At 43.2% G+C, this 21,037-nt stretch overlaps 1 long non-coding RNA gene across 2 annotated transcripts; it reads left to right on the top strand.

The window, feature by feature from the left end:
• The first annotated feature begins 10,587 nt into the window (after positions 1–10,587).
• LOC139193816 (uncharacterized) lies at positions 10,588–11,802 on the top strand. Of its 2 annotated transcripts, none has more exons than XR_011578312.1 (4): positions 10,588–10,860; positions 10,944–11,041; positions 11,125–11,222; positions 11,398–11,802. It is a non-coding gene; the product is annotated as an uncharacterized lncRNA (long non-coding RNA). The 2 variants fall into 2 exon arrangements; XR_011578313.1 differs by having other exon boundaries at positions 10,599–10,860; positions 10,949–11,041.
• The last annotated feature ends 9,235 nt before the right edge of the window (positions 11,803–21,037 follow it).

Here is a 21,037-nt window from a genome sequence, read left to right as displayed (position 1 = left end):
CTCCTAGCCCATCAATTATGTACTGAGGAGTGAGCTCTTATTTTATAAAAGGGACTCTATCACCTTCATTAGAGAGCAATACCGCTAGCTGAGCAACCGCCTCGCCGCGAGCATTACTCCTAGCCTATCACTTATGTATTGAGGAGCGAGCCTTTATTCTATAAAAGGGACTCCCTCACCATCATAAGAGAGTATTGCCGCCAGCTGAGCAACCGCCTCGCCGCGAGCATCACGCTTAACCCATCACTTATGTATTGAGGAGCGAACCCTTATTCTACCATTAGAGAGTATCACCGCCTACTGAGCAATCGCCTCGCCGCGAGCATCAACTCTAGCCCATCATTTATGTATTGATGAGTGAGCTCTTATTCTATAAAAGGGACTTCCTCACCACCATTAGAGAGTATCGCCGCCTACTGAGCAATCACCTCGCCGCGAGCATCAACTCTAGCCCATCATTTATGTATTGATGAGTGAGCCCTTATTCTATAAAAGGGACTCCCTCACCTTCGACGCCACAAGCCGAGCCAACCAAGGCAACATAAGCCATGAGCCGAGCAACCTCGCAGCATGTGCTACTTCTAGTTGAGCATCATTTCAGATTGAGCACCGCCTCATATCAAGCATAAGTTCAAGACAACATCTAGTTACTTCGGCCCACATATGGACTGAATTGCAAGTCTCCAGCCAAAAGACTCTCTTGACTGAAGACTTGAGGGACTATTATTTATACCATATTTAGGGCCTCTATGTTTAGATCTCGTACAAATACGCAAGGGACTTAAATGTAATTATGTAATAAAGGAATGGGCAAATATGTAATAAGTGAGGAGCCCTTATTCTATAAAATGACTCCTCATCCTCATAATAGGGAGAGGCCAATTCCTAGGCCCTCTCACCCTTAGAAACTCTCTCATCCTCAATACTCTCAGAAATACATAATCAGTGTGGACGTAGCCCAAACCTTGGGGTGAACCATGATACATCTTGTGTTATTTACATTTCATGTAGATTCACGGTCGGATTTACGTTGTTCCAAGACCTCTGGTTTTGTGCATCAACAATGCTCATGAATGTTTATGTTGATTGATATGAGTGATGTTCATGGATGTTGACATGAGTGATGCTCATGAATGTTGACATGAGTGATGCTTATGAATGTTTATATATGATTGATATGAGTAATGCTCATGTATAATTTGAAGTGCTGGGGGTACTTTTGATCACCTGGTTGGTGATAATAACGGCAGGCTGTCGAAAAATTTGGAGTACTGGGCGTACTTTTGATCACCTGGTTAGTAATAATAGCGGCAGACTGCCGAATAATTTGGTGTATTGGGCGTACTTTTGATCACCTGGTTGGCGATAATAGCGGTCGGGTGCCGAATAATTTTTTTTGTAGTACTGGGCGTACTTTTGGTCACCTGGTTGGTACTATTTTGGACTTATGGGCCTTCTCCCTCCACACAACATTCCAGCCTATTTATTTTGGGCTTTTTCGTTTTTTTTTAATTTTTTTAATACCCACTGATGGGGTTTATATAGATATCTCTGAAAGATACGAAAAATAAATTACATCATTCAAAAAATAAGAAAAGTAAATCATATCTTTCTGGTGCGGTGTTTATTCCTTGCTTTTGCAGTGTCCCCATGTGCTTCCCTTTTGCTTTCTCTTTTCACTTTCCTTTTCCTTTTTCTTCTTCACGAGACTTGGTCCCTACTAACTCAGGTTGACAGATAATAGACTCACTGAATTCTTTTCCAAATAAGGTCCCACTTCCAGTAAATTGAGATAATGATTCATTAGTGCCCTGAGAATCATGAGGACTGGGATCAAACTTGTTTTAATTGTCAGGCTGGGCATGATGGGGGCTTGTACTTGGCAGAGACCTCGAAGATGTTGCCAAAGATGTTGTACTGAATGAATCGATCGTCGTGGCCGAGCATGGCCGGAATGCTCTCCACTACCGCATGGCTTGATGCGGCAGTGACGGATGTTGCTGTGGGTGGTTGGGGTCCGAATGCGACGGTGGCGCCGTCTGTGACATCACAGTGTCCGCCGATTGAGCTGCGGGCCATCCTCGCTGGTTAACTCTGACATCACTGTGATCTTGCAGCGGCAAAGAGCAGTGCGGGTTTTGCAACTGGTTTTGCTTTCCCACATGCATGCAGGTGGTCTTTCTTTGTTAGGCGACATGGATCTTAAACCTCAACGCCAATCTGCGCCTCCAAGGGAGACAAACGAAACTGCTAAAAGTCTCCGCAAAATCATGCATAAACCTCGATCTGAGTAGTGGAGTTGACAAATGGCCTTCCTTTGGTTTGCTGGGTCCTGGAAGTGAAGACATAGAGAAAGCATGCTGTCAAATAAACAAGACTGCAAGCGGTAGGATTACTACTTGGATTGCTAGGATTTTGTTTGCAGTTTGTAGAGAGATAGAGACTGAGTGAGAGATGAGGTGGCTCCGTGGGTTTTCTGGGAAAGCTTTGGGTTCTTGGGTTTTTGCAGATTCACTGTGGATGTGAGAAATTGAGAGAGAATCGACATAACTTTTCGTGTCGATTCCCACAGACGGCGCCAAATGTTGATCCACAAAACTGGAGGGGTTTTGGAACAATGTAAATCCGACCATGAATCTGCAAGAAATGTAAATAACACAAGATGTATCGTGGTTCACCCCAAGGTTTGGGCTACGTCCACACTGATTGTATTTATGAATGAGAGAGAGCACTGAATATGAGAGTGAGAGCTTTGAGAGGATAAGGGAGCTTAAGGCCTAAGAGTTGGCCTCTGGAAGTGAGAAGGCTTTCCTTAATTGTGAGATTGAGGGTCCTTTTATAGAATAAAGGCTCCTCATTTATTACATATTTGCCACTTCCTTTATTACATAATTACATTTAAGTCCCCTGAGTATTTATACGAGATCTAAATACGGAGACCCTAAGTATGGTACAAACATGTCTAAATCCTAATTAATATGAACACATGGAATATTGGGATATGCACGGCATCAATTGGATGAGCGCATGCATGGTTAGATCATGAAGAAGCCTAGATAGGCTTAGCTTTTGGTGGTGATGTGATAAGCCTAGGATTTGATGGTGATGAAGTTATGATGAGTAAGAAGCCTAGATAGGCTAGACTTTTGATTCTGAGTTTGAAAAGTCAAGATGAGCTTTTATCTTCTTTGGAAAGCCAGTCACATATGAAAGGTTTTAGATTTTAGATGAACATGGAAATAGTGACGTGATGCAGCAGGGTGTTTACCATGCATGAAGATATAAAAGATTATGATGGTGGGACCAGATATCCTTGGCAGGACGCCAAGAATTTTAGTCAAATGGCAACAACTGCAAGACTTAGAGATAAAATCGTAGTATATTAGGTTGCTACAAATGAACACGTGGCTTTACTTTGCATGAGATGGTACGACTAAAGCATAAGCTTTGGCCTACGTAACGTAAATTGTTTTATGAGTTTGGAAAAAGATTGGTTTCTGCAACAAGTGTCAGCCGCCAAAGCCAGTATAGCAGTACTATAAATACAAGGTGGCGTGCACCATTCAAAAGCACCTCCAATTCAACACACAAACTGCCCTGCATAAATTCTCGCTCTACGAGAAACCTCTCAAACACCTTGAGATTTTTATTTTCTTTTCCGCCAACACATATTTAGTTTGGATAAACAGTACTGTGAAGGCAACCGATGAACATCTTCAGTTTGGATAAACAACACTGTTGTCGTAGAATCAGCTGACCGCGAAGCACCTTCCGTTTGGATAAACAGCACTGCGTCGAGGCCGACTGGTTATCTATCCAAGTCTCGATCGAGAAGGATTTTCGAATCCTTATTAGCATATGTCATCTCATCAACCTTTGCGGCGAAGTGAGGTGTTACAAGTTACTACATTCAGCCTATTGAAAGCCAAATTTGATATTGAACTTTGCAGAACTAGCAGCCTTGTCTTCAGGTTCTAGAACCCGAAGGCCGAGATGTGTTCCTTCCTCGACAGCAGTTGCGAGATTCAGAAGTCAGCAAAGCGCCCAATGCAACATCAACAAATTTTACTCATTGGCCGAGCTTGGCCGACTAGTTAGCATGCCCCGCAAACAACCGAATGACTTAGTTAGCTTATTAATTACATAGGCTTGGTAGTTTTTAGGGTCAACATTTTGGCACTCCCGATGAGACCCAGTGCTAAAACTACGGAGTTCATATGATACATCATGATCTCAGTGAGGGTTATATTTGGCGCTTATTAAAGGAAAATGTCGAGGAGCAAACAAAACTCCTTGAGGAGTACTGGAGTTCTTAAAAAAGGGCTAGAGGCTGGGGGGCAATTTTTCACTCTGGCCACAATCAAAATTTGGCATAAGAAGATTGTCGATACGGCCGAAGAAGAACCTAGGCCACCTATTTTTTCAGTCGAGACTAAAATTATGGTAGGCCTAGAAGCAAAAGTTCAAGTTTCTGAGCCACAAATCGACTTAGAAAATGATTTGTCAGATGAGTGCTCCAATGACGGACAAGGCTGAGACATAGGCCTAGCCAAACAAACCACGCTAATCGATATAATTATTGGGGATAAAGCCGATATAGAGAAACCTCATTCGGATAAGTTGTTCGAGTTAAAAGCCAAAATTGACGAAATTATTATGCCTGGGGGGGGGCATAATAATTGTTCAACACATTCGGCAGCCGAAAGTGGAAAATATTTCGCCAAGTAAAAAATATTTGGAGAAAATTCTTTATTCGGCCTAGAGCAAAATCAATTTGAAGATTTTGTTATTACTAGATCTCGACTTGGAATAAAGCATCGTTGGCCTCCTCATTCTCATAGATCGGCCACTTTTATTCCAATATTTTAGATTTCAGTTTTCTTTTTATATACTCTTACTGTTTGAGCTGATGATGCATAAGAAAATAGGGGGCAACAGAGACATACACCTGACCTTATATATATGTGTGTGTGTATATATATATATAACTCTCGGCTGTCTAGGGCGAGGCTGAGGATCAGGAAGATGCAAGGTCTCTTACCGAGTTCAGCAATATTGGTTTTGGCCCAGGTTTTTTATAAACAAAAAAAAAATCGATATTGAAGTCTCGGCCAAAAGATTATCGGGCCAAGCCATTTAATGCTTGCAGCTTTATGGGCAGGTGTGTGATATATATATATATATATATATATATATAGCCAACTGTTGAGGTCATTCAAATTGTGGACCTAATTTGTCAATAGTCATTCTGGAGACAATGATGGAAATCGAGGAGAGTGCCAACATTAAGACTTTTGACCTTTTTAGTCACAAAAATGTGGTATTGACCATGAGGTCATTCGGCCTACCATGTATATATATAATATAAATTCTATGGCCATTCGGCCTGGAGTGCTGGTGCTCGACCATCGGGTCATTCGGCCTGCCGTGTGTGTGTGTGTGTGTATATATATATATAATATAAATTCTATGGCCATTCGGCCTGGAGTGCTGGTTCTCGACCATGGGGTCATTCGGCCTGCCATATATATATATATATACACACACACATACAGAGATGTTGTTGCCGAGAAACAAAGTTTTTTCTGCAATACAGGATTTTGCTGGCTATGAACAATTAATTTCCTTAACCATTCGGCTTTCGGACCGAAGCTCAAGGAAACTGGGGGGCAATGTTTGGACCCAAAATTACACTATCGGCCCGAGTAATCGAGGCCGTTGAATGAACAAAAATTTAGACCGTTGAATGACAAAGTGGTTGAAATGATTTTCAATTATTATTGAAATAATGTTGTGATTTTAATCATGATATTATCTCGTAGTAGTATGTTAAATTATTTAAACCTAATACCTAATATTTGTCTAAATCCCAATTAATTTGAACACATGGAATATTAGGATATGCACGACATCAATTGGATGAGTGCATGCATGGTAAGATCATGAAGAAGCTTAGATAGGCTTGGCTTTTGGTGGTGATGTGATAAGCCTAGGATTTGATGGTGATGGAGTTATGATGAGGTAAGAAGCCTAGATAGGCTAGACTTTTGATTATGAGTTTGAAAAGTCAAGATGAGCTTTTATCTTGTTTGGAAAGCCAGTCACATATGAAAGGTTTCAAATTTTAGATGAACATGGAAATAGTGACGTGATGCAACATGAGGTTTACCATGCATGAAGAGATAAAAGATTATGATGGTGGGACCGACTAGCCTTGGCAGGATGCTAAGAATTTTAGTCAGATGGCAACACCTGTAAGACTTGGAGATAAAATCGCAGTATATCAGGTTGTTACAAATGAACACGTGGCTTTAGTTTACATGAGATGGCACGACTAAAGCATGAGCTTTGGCCTGCGTAACGTAAATTGTTTTATGAGTTTGGAAAAAGATTGGATTCTGCAACAAGTGTCCAACAAGTGTCAGCCACCAAATCCAATATAGCAGTACTATAAATACAAGGCGGCGTGCACCATTCGAGAGCACCTCCAATTCAACACACAAACTGCCCTGCGCAAATTCTCGCTCTATGAAAAACCTCTCAAACACCTTGAGATTTTTATTTTCTTTTCCGCTAACACATCTTCAGTTTAGATAAACAGCACTGTGAAGGCAACCAGTGAACATATTCAGTTTGGATAAACAACATTGTTACTGTAGAATCAGCCGACCATGGAGCATGTTGATGCACAAAATCAGCGAAGACTTTGGTACAACAGAAAGTGTCAGGTTTTGTGACCTTCGCTTGGTTGCTTCGGTCACTAGTGAGGATAAGTACATAAATAAATAGAGACAGAGAAGCAAACACAGGATGTACGTGGTTCACCCAGATTGGCTACGTCCACGGAGTAGAGGAGTTCTTATTAGTAGTGAAGGGCTTACACAAGTACAAAGGATCAAGCTCTCAATTTAGTGAGTTCTTGTGAATGATTTAACACAAAATGGCATTAGGCCATATTGTGGGGGAATGACCCCTATTTATAGAAAAACTTGTAGCTTTGTCACATTGACATATGTCATGTTATGATTGGTTCTTGATGTCGACACGTGCTGCGCTCTGATTGGCTTCTAATCTTGACACGTGTCGAGTAGTGATTGGCCTCCTGGTCGGAGGGGAACTCTTCTGGGTCCTTGACAGTATAGCGTTGGCCGGTGCTCGGTAGTTTCGGGATTGGTCAAGTATGGTACAAACAGTGCTCCCCTAAGTTCCCGAGTGAGGGAAACTCCTCGGTTGGGGACTTGCAAGATCCAATCCCTTGAGTAATCACGAAACTTCTAAGTACCGAAGTGTGGTCTGATCTTCATCTGCCCTTCTCTGGAAGTACCTTTCCTCCATCCGGGAATGGTGTACTTAGCTGATGTTGACGCACAAGGTAATGTATCAATTTCACTTAAAGCTTAGTTGTAGTTTCGGGCTTAGTCAAGTGTGATACAAACCCTATAGTAGGAGTCCCCCAAGTCGCCGAGCTAGGAGATCTGCCGAAAGAGGTGACAGACAAGGTAAGCAGTCAAACTTCCAAGTAAGCAACCCAGGATCAGAGGTTTGACTTCGGCTTCCGGTTGATTGTTCTCATTCTCCTTGTCTCTCATTCAACTGCCAGGATAAGGAGAAGCAAATGGATAAGAGATGATATGAGATACTTTTGCTTTTGAAGAAGTAACTTTCCACAGGCTTATTCTTGAACTGTGCTGGAGGGTTTTCTGGTGCCCTTCAGAGTATAAGGCCGACTCAAAAATTTGAGGGTCAAAACAAGTCCATCAAATCTAGAGTACGTTCGACCTTGATGATATGGGATACTTTTGCTGTTGACGGAATAATGAATGCGGTATGGAAAGGTGTCGTGCTGTAGTGATCTGTTTCAGCTCACCGTTTGAACCTTCTGCTTCAATCTTTTGCATGGCAGAAGTGGTGTGCAACCTTTGTATTTAAATGGTCCTTCAGAACATTCCTTCATAGTGACTCATCCACGCTTGGCAGCTTCAGTGTAAAGAGCCAATATCTGATCAACTGTCATGAGGTATTTGCCGGTGGAATTCGTGACCTTGACAGCAGTTGAGGATGAGTACTCGAGAGCAATGCTAAGTAAGCAACCAGGCAAAGGCTCCAGGCAGTCAGTTCCAAATTGGAGGTTTGATTTCAGGTTCCGACTGACTGCTCTCTTTCTCCTTGTCCTGCAGGTGTGGACAAAGACAAAGACAAAGACAGGGAGAAAGCATGATATGGGATACTCTTGCTTTCGATCCTGATGATATGAGATACTCTTGTTCTTGGTGTGGCTTATTTGCTGAGGTATTATCGGGGGGAAATAAAGCTGAGTATTTCGAGAGGTTATGTTGAGGGTGCCTTTTCGAATGCGAGAAAGGGTTGAGCATTTTTGCAGGTTTGCCTGTCCGTTGAGGAGGGAGGTCAATGTATATAGGGATTTCCCAATAACAAGTAGTAATGCTATTCCTTTACCCTTCTTGGTCACAGCAATGTAGTGGGAGCTGTCAGCTTCACGTGTTTTAATTTTGTCAGAGCACTTTGAAAAAGTGGTATGTGGTATCTGGAAAGCTGATGTTACGTGTGAAGATTACAGACAAGCTTTATCTAAGGAAATCTGGCTCTCGAAGTTCTGAGAGTTGTGCCTCTTCGGTTTTCGAACAAGCAATCCCGTCGAGGATCTGACTCTCGAGATTCGGAAAGCGGTGCTACTCCGGTTTTTTAGAAAGTAATTATGTTGGGAGTCTTTTCTCGAATGTGAGTAAAGGTTGGACGTTCTTGCCAACCTGTCTTGCCGCAAAACACGGAGGTCGACACACATAGGGACTTTCCAGTTGTCAAGCAGTGGTGCTGTTCCTTTACCCTTATGGGTAATAGTAGGGTAGCTGGAACTTCGAAATTCTCGTGCCTAAACTTTGTCAGAGATCTTTGACAAAGTTATATGTGGTACCCGAGGAGTTGATGGTGCATATGGAGAGCGGTGATTGAACAGTAAGATTCACGTGCTTTCTACTTCACCAGAAATCTTCGACAGATTGCCCGTAATTTCTGCAAAGCTGAGTGTGCATGTGACAGGTGCTGACGAGGCTGAAAAAGCAGGTGCTTCTTCGATTTCTGAGATCGGCCCTTGTGGTCTCTGAGCAGCCCAGCTTTTGAGAAAGCAAACGCCTCTTCGATTTCTGAAGCTCCGTCGAGTGCAGATTTTTATAGAGGCTGGCATTAAGTTCCACAGCACACTTGAATCTCTACCAGTAGAAGCTCATTTCTTGCACTTCTAAGATCTTGATTTGTCTGACCTCTTCCCTCTTCAACACATTTGAAAATGTTTGGACCCTCCGACCGTCGTTTTGACTTGAACCTTGGAGAAGAGACAGCCACGCCTTCTCCAGACAACATATGGCGCCCATCCTTCATATCCCCTACCGGTCCTCTTACCGTTGGGGATTCTGTGATGAAGAATGATATGACCGCTGCTGTGGTGGCCAGGAACCTTCTCACTCCCAAAGATAACAGACTACTTTCCAAACGGTCTGATGAGTTGGCTGTTAAGGACTCTTTGGCTCTTAGTGTTCAGTGTGCAGGTTCTGTGTCTAATATGGCCCAACGCCTATTTGCTAGAACCCGCCAAGTTGAATCATTGGCTGCTGAAGTGATGAGTCTCAAACAGGAGATTAGAGGGCTCAAGCATGAGAATAAGCAGTTGCACCGGCTCGCCCATGACTATGCTACAAACATGAAGAGGAAGCTTGACCAGATGAAGGAATCTGATGGTAAGGTTTTACTTGATCATCAGCGGTTTGTGGGTTTGTTCCAAAGGCATTTATTGCCTTCGTCCTCTAGGGTTGTACCTGGTAATGAAGCTTCAAATGATGAACCTCCAATGCCTCCTCCTTCTGGGGTTTTGTCAAGTACTGAGGCTCCGGATAACCACCCTCCGGTGCTTTCTCTTTCTGGGGCTCTACCGACTGCTGAGACTTCCCCTAAGCAACCTTTGTGAAGGCTCCCTTTTGTTTGTTTATTTTGCCTCATGTATATGTACATATTTGTGGCTTATCGAAAATATTAATAAATAAGCTTTGCTTCATTTCAACATATTGTGTTAAATACACCAAAGCCTTCTTCATAAAGTTCTTTGAATTTTTGCTTTTGTTGAAACCTGTATTGTTGAAGCTTTGTAAGTGAAGCATGTAGTTTGAGGTAGTGTTCCCTTAATTTCCCGAGTGAGGAAAACTTCTCGGTTAGAGACTTGAAAAATCCAAGTCACTGAGTGGTTGTGAGACTGCCGAGTATCAAGGTGCAGTAGCATATGGTGGGAGTCCCCCAAGTCTTCAGGCGAAGAGAGTTGCCGAATGAGGTGTCTCGCGTGTTACTAATTTGTCAAAGTAACGAATCCTTGTTTCGATGTCACACATTCGTATATGCTTTATCTAAAAATATTTCCAACTTTTGTGTGTTTGATGCTGCATGCTATTGACTAGACAAGATCAAGTGCAATTAGTAGCTTTTCTCTCTTTTTCATCTTTTCTTTGGTGGAATTGCTTTTTGTTTCCACTAATCAGCCTGAGTGGATGCAAGATAACACCTTTCTCTATAGCTCAGATTTCAAAGTCGTCTTCATGAAAGTTTTTCCTTATCTTGTGAACTACAACATATCCAAATTTGAGATCCATCGGAGTAGTACAACTTCAGAAATTCAAGTATGATGAGTAACTGTTCATCAATGTTCTGTTAATCCGTCAGACTTGTTGTGAGCTTCGAAACTCCATTTTCTCTTGTTCAGATCAACATACTTTCTTCATCGAAGTTGTTCCTTAACTTGTGAACTACAACATATCCAAATTTGAGGTCCCTCGGAGCAGTATAACTCCAGAAATCCAGGTATGATGAGTGACTGTTTATCATTTGTCTGTCAACCCGTCAGATTTGTTGTGAGCTTTGAAACTCTATTTTCTCTTGCTCAGATCAGCATGCTTTCTTCATTGAAGTTGTTCCTCCGCTTGTGAACTACAACATATCCAAATTTGAGATCCCTCGGAGCAGTATAACTCCAGAAATCCAGGTATGATGAATGACTGGTTATTATTTTTCTGTCAACCCGTCAGATTTGTTGTGAGCTTCGAAACTCCATTTTCTCTTGTTCAGATCGGTATGCTTTCTTCATTGAAGTTGTTCCTCAGCTCGTGAACTACAACATATCCAAATTTGAGATCCCTCGGAGCAGTATAACTCCAGAAATCCAGGTATGATGAATGACTGGTTATTATTTTTCTGTCAACCCGTCAGATTTGTTGTGAGCTTCGAAACTCCATTTTCTATTGTTCAGATCAGCATGCTTTCTTCATTGAAGTTGTTCCTCATCGTCTCTTTCATAACATATCAAAAATTCAGAATGAACTAATGGTTAAATATTTCCAGATCTTCGAAACATCACAGCAGCTTCGAAATCTGCAAGAATCCGACTGTCATGTTTGGAGCTTCAACACTTTAATTTCCGTCGCTCAAACAGAAATGGTTCCTTCTTGAAAGTTGTTCATATGCTCAAGAACTATAGGGTGTCCAAAATTCAGCTCCATTGGAGAAGAGCAGAGGTTGCAGAAATTTGATAGATGAAAGGAGGCGGAAGAGGGAGAGAGAGAAAAAGTCTCTTGGGTTGGATTTCTATTTTGGGGCAGATTCCAATTTTTGTAGCACCTTCATTATTGATGAATTGCTTGTACTTTTGTCCATTATGAAACTTGGGACTTTGGCTTGTTGTTGGATCTATTATAATATGTTTGGGAACATATATAAGTGAATAAATAAGAAGGAAAATTTTGGGCCCTTGTGGGTGTAAAACAAAAAATGTTTATGTTTACCCAAGTGTTTTTGTACAAGTTCAAGGGCATCTTGGGTTTTGTGAACAAAATTTGTTTATTTGGAGCAAGGTTTTGTGTTGAAGCTTTGTAGGTGAAGCTTTGGTGTTGAAGCTTTGTAGATGAAGCTTTCGAGGTGAAGCTTTGATGGTGAAGCTTTGTAGATGAAGCTTTCTGGGTGAAGCTTTGATGGTGAAGCTTTGTAGATGAAAGTATGTAGAGGGAGCTTTCTAGGTGAAGATTTTTTAGGTGAAGCTTTGTAGGTGAAGCTTTTTTAAGTGAAGCTTTTCGGGTGAAGTTTTTTTTTGGGTGAAGCTTTGTGGGTGAAGCTTTTTAGGTGAAGCTTTGTGGGTGAAGCTTTGGAGGTGAAGCTTTTCGGGTGAAGCTTTTTGGGTGAAGCTTTTTAGGTGAAGCTTTGTAGGTGAAGCTTTTTTAAGTGAAGCTTTTCGAGTGAAGTTTTTTTTGGGTGAAGCTTTGTGGGTGAAGCTTTTTAGGTGAAGCTTTGTGGGTGAAGCTTTGGAGGTGAAGCTTTTCGGGTGAAGCTTTTTAGGTGAAGCTTTGTGGGTGAAGCTTTGGAGGTGAAGCTTTTCGGGTGAAGCTTTTTAGGTGAAGCTTTGTGGGTGAAGCTTTGGAGGTGAAGCTTTTCGGGTGAAGCTTTTTGGATGAAGCTGTTTTTTTTTTTTTTTTTTTTTTGGCGCTTGACACGGTCTTCATTTGCTTGTTTTGTAGTGACTGTGGAAGACGGATTGCTTTCTGATTGAGAAGGGTTCCGGCATCGCTTGCTATGAATGTAAAAGAGTGAGGGCTGAGTTGGCTAAATTACCTCTTTATTGAATTCATTGCCAAATGGCCTTCATTACATAGGATGCCGAACGGCTATAGCTCAACACTTGTACATCGTGAGTCTATTTGTAGTAGTACTTCAAGTGATCAGCGTTCCATGGATGGCCAAGGGTCTTGCCATCGGAGCTTCTAAGTGTGTAAGAGCCAGGGCGACTGATGCCAATGACTTCATACGGTCCATCCCAGTTTGGACTAAGTGTGCCTTCACTCGGGACTCTGTCGCAGAGTAATCTTTTCTTTAAGACCCAGTCTCCTATTTTGAAAGAACGAGGCTTGACCCTAGAGTCATAATAGTTGGAGATGCGCTGCTTGTAGGCGACATTCCTCAAGTGAGCTTGGTTTCTGTGTTCCTCGACTAAATCCAAGTTGAGGGTGAGTTGTTTGTCATTTTCACTTTGAATGTAGTTCTGGACTCGGAATGTTGCTTGCTCGAGCTCAACAGGGACAACCGCCTCAGTGCCAAAGGCAAGTGAGAATGGAGTTTCTCCTGTTGAAGTCCGATATGAAGTGCGATATGACCAAAGAACTTGGGGTACAAATTCTGGCCAACAGCCTTTAGCTTTGTCCAAGCTGGTTTTCAAAGTGCGCTTGATTATTTTGTTGATGGCCTCAACTTGTCCATTAGACTGGGGATGAGCTGGAGAGGCAAAGCATAAGTTGATGTTGAACTTAGAACAGAACAACCTGAACTTCTTGTTGTCGAACTGTCGCCCATTGTCAGTGACTATCGCATTGGGAATGCCGAATCTACAAAGGATGTTCTTCCACACGAAGTCTTCTATCTTTGCCTCAGTAATGGTTGCCAAGGGTTCTACTTCGGCCCACTTTGTGAAGTAGTCCACTGCAACGACTGCGTAACAGACTTTGCCCTTCCCTGCCGGCATTGGGCCGATCAAATCAAGTCCCCACTGGGCGAAGGGCCAAGGGCTGATCATAGGAGTAAGAGGCTCTGGAGGGGAATGAGGAATAGTTGCATATCGTTGACATTTGTCACATGAGCGGGATACTTTGATGGCATCCTGGTGGAGTGTTGGCCAGTAATATCCTTGGCGAAAAGTCTTGTGTGCTAGGGACCGAGATCCAGCATGATCTCCACAGACTCCATCATGTATTTCCCGAAGGACGATTTCCGCCTCGGCAGGCGTAAGACACCTTAAGTATGGCAGGCTAAAACCTCGCTTATAGAGTTGATCATTGATGATCAGGTAGCGGGTAGACTTGTATCGAATTTGCTTAGCCTGGACTTTATCATTTGGGAGGGTGCCATGAGCAAGGAAATTATAGATCGGAGTGATCCAACTATCCCCCTGTTGTAAGTTGCATACTTCTGCGGCCATGGTGCTTGGTGTTGCCAACAGTTCGACATGAATTTTTCTTCCAATCTTGTCTTCCACAGCTGAGGCGAGGCGAGCCAGGGCGTCTGCATGACTGTTTGCCGCTCGAGGAACTTGGGTGATCTGGTAGTGGAAGTGCTTGAGCAAAAGTTGTGTTTGCGCAAGATATGCTGCCATGGAGCTGTCCTTAGCATCAAAGTTGTTGGTAACCTGGTTGACCACTAATTGGGAGTCACTGAAAATATCAATTTGTTTAACCCCGAGGTGTTTGGCCAAACGTAATCCTGCTAGAAGGGCTTCATACTCGGCCTCATTGTTTGATGTCTTGAATTTGAAACGAAGAGCATACTCCATTGCTACTTTGTCGGGCGTAGTCAAGACTAGTCCCGCTCCACAGCCCTGTTGGTTGGATGAGCCATCAACATACAGACTCCATGCTGAGGTCGTTGATTCTACTTTCTGAGCTTCCGATGGTAATGAAGCTACTGCTTCAGGTGTAGAAGCAATGTCAACAGGATATGTGAAGTCGGCGATGAAATCTGCTACTGCTTGACCTTTTTCGGCTGGTTTTGGTTGGTAGGAGATGTCAAACTCACCCAATGCTATTGCCCATTTGATCATTCGCCCAGACGTGTCAGGACTCTGGAGTATCTGTCGAAGAGGGTGATTGGTAAGCACGATGATGGCGTGTGCTTGGAAATAAGGGCGAAGTTTCCGAGCAGACATGACCAATGCTAGAGCTAATTTCTCAATGTTGGAGTATCGTGTCTCCGCATCTTGTAGGGCCTTGCTAGCGTAGTAGACGGGCCGTTCGACACCACTGTCCATTCGAATAAGAACAGAACTGACTGCTGAAGCCGAAACCGATAGATAGATGATGAGAGTGTCACCAACTTCTGGTTTGGAGAGCAGAGGGGCTTTACTCATGTACTCTTTGAGGTTCCTGAATGCCTTGGCACATTCCTCCGTCCATGTAATGTACTTCTTATTTCCCTTGAGTGCTTTGAAGAAAGGAGCACATCTGTCTGTGGCCTTAGAGATGAATCTGGTTAAGGCTGCCACCTTGCCAGTAAGGCTTTGGATGTCTTTTGAAGTTATTGGCTCTTTCATGTCGAGGATTGCTTTGATCTTTTCAGGGTTAGCTTCAATGCCTCGTTGGCTAATCATGAAGCCTAAGAATTTGCCAGAGCCCACGCCGAAGGCACATTTGTTGGGGTTCAACTTCATTCGATACCTCTTTAGAATGGTGAAAGTTTCAGATAGGTCGGTGATGTGTTGGTCAGCATGTTTGCTTTTGACTAGCATATCATCAACGTAAACTTTCATGTTCTTCCCAATTTGTTCGGCGAACATTGAATTGACCAGTCTCTGATAAGTTGCTCCTGCATTCTTTAGGCCGAAAGGCATGACTTTATAGCAATATAGTCCCCTGTCAGTAGTGAAGGCCGTGTGTTCTTGGTCTGAGGGGTTCATGAGGATTTGGTTGTATCCTGAATAAGCGTCCACAAAGCTCAAGAGCTCACACCCTGCCGTAGAGTCTATAAGCCTGTCAATAAGAGGAAGAGGGAAACTATCTTTCGGACACCCTTTGTTTAGGTCGGTGTAGTCAACACACATCCTCCACAAGACCTTTTGAAGCGAAAGACTTTCTTTGGTCGGATTTTTCCTAATAAGGACCACATTTGCTACCCATGTCGGGTAATTGACTTCGCGGACAAAGCCTATGCCTTTGAGTTTTTGAACTTCTGCTTTCATTGCCTCGTATCGTTCAGCGTCATAAGATCTTCGCTTCTGTCTCACCGGCTTGATCTTGGGGTCAATACTCAAACGATGACAGATGATATTGGGAGAGATGCCTGGCATGTCCTCGTATGACCAGGCGAAGACTTCAGTGTTCTCTTTCAAAAAAGATATCAATGCTAACCGAAGGGGTGGTGACAATGTGGTGCCAATATTCACCATGCGGTCTGGATGATCTCTTGAGATAGGTACCTTCTCCAACTCTTCAGCAGGTTGGGCTTGCTAGGTGAAAGAGTCATCTCGAGGATCATCGGGTTGATTGTTGCTATCAGGAAGATCCAAGGTCGCTTCATCTAGGCTGGTCTTTGTGACTTGGTCATGTACAGACAGGGTTTCCTTGGGTCCGGGCAAGTGTTGTTGCTTAACTGAAGTGTTGTAACATGATCGTGCACTAAGCTGATCTCCTCTGATGTAGCCGTTGCCATGAGGGGTTGGAAATTTCATCAACAGCATATGCGTGGATACCATAGCCTTGAGATCATTGATGCCTGTGCGCCCAAAGATGACATTGTATGCCGTTGGGCAGTCAACCACTAGGAAGTTAGTGGTAATGGTAGCCGTGTAAGGGCCTGTACCAATAGTAAAGGGTAAATGTATGCTCCCTAAGGGTTGCACGATATCACCGGAGAAGCTTATCAGAGGAGAAATCGAGCGATCGAGCAAGTGTTCAGCTACACTGAGTGCCCTGAAAGCTTCGGCAAACATGATATTGACCGAAGCCCCTGTGTCTACGAGGATTCGTCGAACATCAAAGTTGGCTATGTGAGCCTCCACGATCAATGGGTCGTTATGAGGGTAGATGATGCCTCTTTCTTCCTCAGGGTAGAAACATATCGGATCCCAGTTAGGTTTTTGATACTTCCCTCCCCTGATGTCTTCCACGTGAAACACTTGGTGACCAGGCCTCAGACTTCGTTCACTGTTTTTCATGGCCCTATTGGAAGATTCAGATATGGGTGTGCCGCCGCTTATGGAATATATGACATTCACCTGGCGTTGGTTACGGTTATCCCTTTGAGGGTGAAGAAGGAATTGATCAATTTTTCCTTCTCGTGCCAAAGCTTCAATACGATCACGGAGGATGATACATTTCTCGCTATCATGGCCGTTATGCTCATGGTAGCAACAAAACATGCCCGCGTTATTCAGGGGCGTGTAATCTGGGTGCCTCGGCTTTGGCTTTGGTATCAGGTGAGCTATGCTGGGGTAAATGGCCGCGCATGTGGCATTCAAGGGCGTGTATGTCTCATACCTTGGGGTAGGGGGTATCTTGACGCGGGTTTGACCCACTGCATTGACTGCCTGGGGGCGAGCGTTATTGTGGCGATACCCTTGGTTATCGGGATAGTGTCCCTTACTCTTTTTACTGAAAGGATAGTGGTAAGGATGGAAATCCTTCCTCTTGCCTTGAAATTGATATGTCTGTTGATTCGGTGAAGCATTATGCAAGGCATGGGGAGGTGCCACTGCTGTTTGGAAAGTCGAGGTCTTCTCATTGAGGTGAGTCTGGCTTCCACCTCCCACTTGTTGATAAAGGATGGTTGTAGGGGGTTTCTCCTGATATGTCTTTGCCTCGGCGGAGGCATGGTTATAAGCCTGCGCCATCACCTCAGAGTAAGTCTTCCAAGTATTGGCATTGATCATGTATTTAAAGAAACAATCACGTAGGCCTGCCGTGAAGGCTTTAAGGGCAGTCTTGTCGTCTGCCTCGGCACACCGGGAGTATTCATGGCTGAAGCGGCCAGCATACATACGTAATGACTCGTCTGGCTTCTGGCGGATAGTGTACAAGTCATCTGCAGAGTGCAAGCGATCAGTTTGGAAAATGTGTTGGGAAATAAATAGTTTCCTCAATTCCTCAAATGAGTCTACCGTCTCAGGTGTAAGACGACAATACCAATTTAGAGCTTCACCAGAGAGGGTGGAGGGGAAGAGAAGACATCGCTCTTCGTCGGTGTGCATCCGGTATGCCATGGTGGACTCAAAGAGGTTAAGGTGCTCAATCGGGTCCTCTTTTCCAGTATAAAGTTGCAAGCCAAGCTTTTGCTTTGTCTTTGCTTGAAGGGGGGTGTTGAGGATCCTCCTTGTAAGAGGGCCAGGCCTGGGTTGGTTCCAGTCAGGTATTTCAGCCTGACGTTCAGCCTTCAACTTGTTTACTTCCTCAAGAAGTTTTAGGACAAGGGGGTCCTGAGCGGAGTTATGTGTCACTGGAGCTTTCTTTCGTAAATCTCCATCTCCTCTTGGAATTAGGAAGGTTTGATCAAGGGCATGTGATTTTTCCCTGGACTCGCTGTACTGGCTTCCAGGGTATGTCTGTCGGAACACCTCTGAGTCCCCTATACCCTCATGTCTCTCTAGGACTTGTTGCCCCTTCCCCAAATTGGTGGCCGGCTTGGGCCGTGGCAGGGGACCGAGTCTCTCAGAAATCCTTGGGTCATTAATCTTTGAGCTTATATGGATGGAATTCTCTCGACGTTGCTTCAGGAAATCCCGACAATCGCGAAAGACGGCTTTCGATCCTTCTGCCCCTTCAGCAAAGAGGTGTCTCCCTCCACTTCTCATGGTTCGGGTCGAAGCAACTGGGTTAAGAGAAGCCTCATGTTGATTATCAAGTCGAGGGGTAATCTGTTCCCTATCAGGGATATCTATGTCGAATGCATGTGACCCTCCATGTTGGAGGGCACCCAGTTGATGGTTGACTTCCATGGGGGCAACAAGCTCGCGTGTCTGAGCTTGCCTAGCTTCGTGGAGTGTCTCGAAGAGCTTCTCATATTGCTCCTGGAGGACCTCATTCCTCATTGCTATCTTGTTGTTCTGAGCTTCCAACTCATCGACTTTAGCTTGAAGAAGAACTCGTTTTCCTTCCTTCTTTCGTTGTTTCGCACTATGTGCAAGGGGGGTGTCATTCTGTGTGCTGTGGCTTCCTTCGCTTCCCATGTTGGAAAGGGATGCCTGGTCAAAAGAAAGTGTACGAATGATAGAAACCAGCTTGACACAGCTGAAGAGAGTAGGAATAAGTGTCGTTTCCCACAGACGGCGCCAAATGTTGATGCACAAAATCAGCGAAGACTTTGGTACAACAGAAAGTGTCAGGTTTTGTGACCTTCGCTTGGTTGCTTCGGTCACTAGTGAGGATAAGTACGTAAATAAATAGAGACAGAGAAGCAAACACAGGATGTACGTGGTTCACCCAGATTGGCTACGTCCACGGAGTAGAGGAGTTCTTATTAGTAGTGAAGGGCTTACACAAGTACAAAGGATCAAGCTCTCAATTTAGTGAGTTCTTGTGAATGATTTAACACAAAATGGCATTAGGCCATATTGTGGGGGAATGACCCCTATTTATAGAAAAACTTGTAGCTTTGTCACATTGACATGTGTCATGTTATGATTGGTTCTTGATGTCGACACGTGCTGCGCTCTGATTGGCTTCTAATCTTGACACGTGTCGAGTAGTGATTGGCCTCCTGGTCGGAGGGGAACTCTTCTGGGTCCTTGACAGTATAGCGTTGGCCGGTGCTCGGTAGTTTCGGGATTGGTCAATTATGGTACAAACAGAGCACATTCCGTTTGGATAAACAGCACTGCATCGAGGCCGGCTGGTTATCTATCCAAGTCTCGATCGAGAAGGATTTTCAAATCCTTATTGGCAGAGGTCATCTCATCAGCCTTCTCGACGAAGTGAGGTGTTACAAGTTACTACATTCGGCACATGGAAAGCCAAATTTGATATTGAACTTCGCAGAACTAGCAGCTTTGTCTTCAGGCTCTAAAACCCAAACGCCGAAATGTGTTTCTTCCTCGGCCGCAATCGCGAGATTCAGAAGTTAGCAGCGCACCCAATACAACATCAACAAATTTTACTCACCGGTCGAGCTTGGCCGACGAGTTGGCACGCCCCACACACAATCGAAGGACATGGTTAGCTTATTAATTACTCGGACTGCGCGCCACGTAGGCTTGGTAGTTTTTCTAAACAAAATTGATTCATATTTTAGACATAATTAAATAGACATCACAATCAACATAAAGTTATCAAACATAATTTCAGCAATGAGTTACACTTACTTTAGAATTTATCACAATTAATTGATAAGCTTAATTGCTACCAAAATTTTACAAATCAAATAGACATACTAATCTTCATAAAATAAAAATATAGAGTCGTTTTAGGTCAAAATAATTGTCTAAAGTGATGTCTCAAAAGACAAAAACAATTTGCCAGCAAAACCGTCTGTACAAGCATGGGTTACTAGACGATTCACCATACTTACACTACATGGCAAAAATTTACGAAAATTTTCAAACACATAGTAGACATATATATATTGAACATGTCAAAAATTCAGGTCATTTGATGACCATTAGACATGTCATTCACCCGATTTAAATCAAGACGTGCAATCTACCAAAAACAATTATGTGCATTTATCATGAATTTATACACCCAAAACAAATTCAATTTCATTTCATTTCAATTTCGATGTCCAAAGGAAGCTCTAGAAGTCAAATTTCATCATCTAAACCGACATCATAGTTCAAAATGAAAAGATTTACAAGCATAATACTTCAAGAATGCGTACCTTAGCAATCCTTGATTAACCTTCATGGGTCCAATACTTTGCATCAACAAGTCTCATGAAGAGACACAAAATACGTCATGATGCAACCGATTTCCATGCCTTAAAACCACAACCTATTATGGGGCTCATAGTGGGATTTTAAACTGATGGCATGTAACTTTATCCCAAGTACTTCATGAAACTAGATTAATTTATACCTACGGGCAAGCATATTAATTAGTTTCTAGTACTGGATTATATGTCACAAGAGTTACCTTCATAAAAAACTTCAACACTTATGGGCAAGATGAAGCTTTCACAAACTCCTATGAAATAAAACCCATACTATGCCATCTTAATTAAAACAAAGGAAACGATCCACACATATGGGCAAGAAGATTATCCATTTTATTCTAATTAAGATGCAATGTTGATCGAAGTAACTTAAAACCACAGTCCCATAATCAACTAAGCCGCTATGGCTTGCTTAGTTGACAACACATTGATCAACTCCAGCCTGAAACCATACAAACGTCACACGGATTAATTAGCTGTAAGTGACAAAGTTATGATAACCTGATTCAAGCTTTGAGTCTTTCCAACCAAATGGCCTCAATTTAATAATCTCCTTCATGACTCCCTTTGATATCCAATTAATCTAAAA

Source organism: Malus domestica, chromosome 17 (genome assembly GCF_042453785.1).
Source record: "Malus domestica chromosome 17, GDT2T_hap1".
Classification (NCBI taxonomy): Eukaryota; Viridiplantae; Streptophyta; class Magnoliopsida; order Rosales; family Rosaceae; genus Malus; species Malus domestica.
Note: the sequence above shows the minus strand (reverse complement) of the source record. Positions and strands in the feature narration are given on the sequence as shown.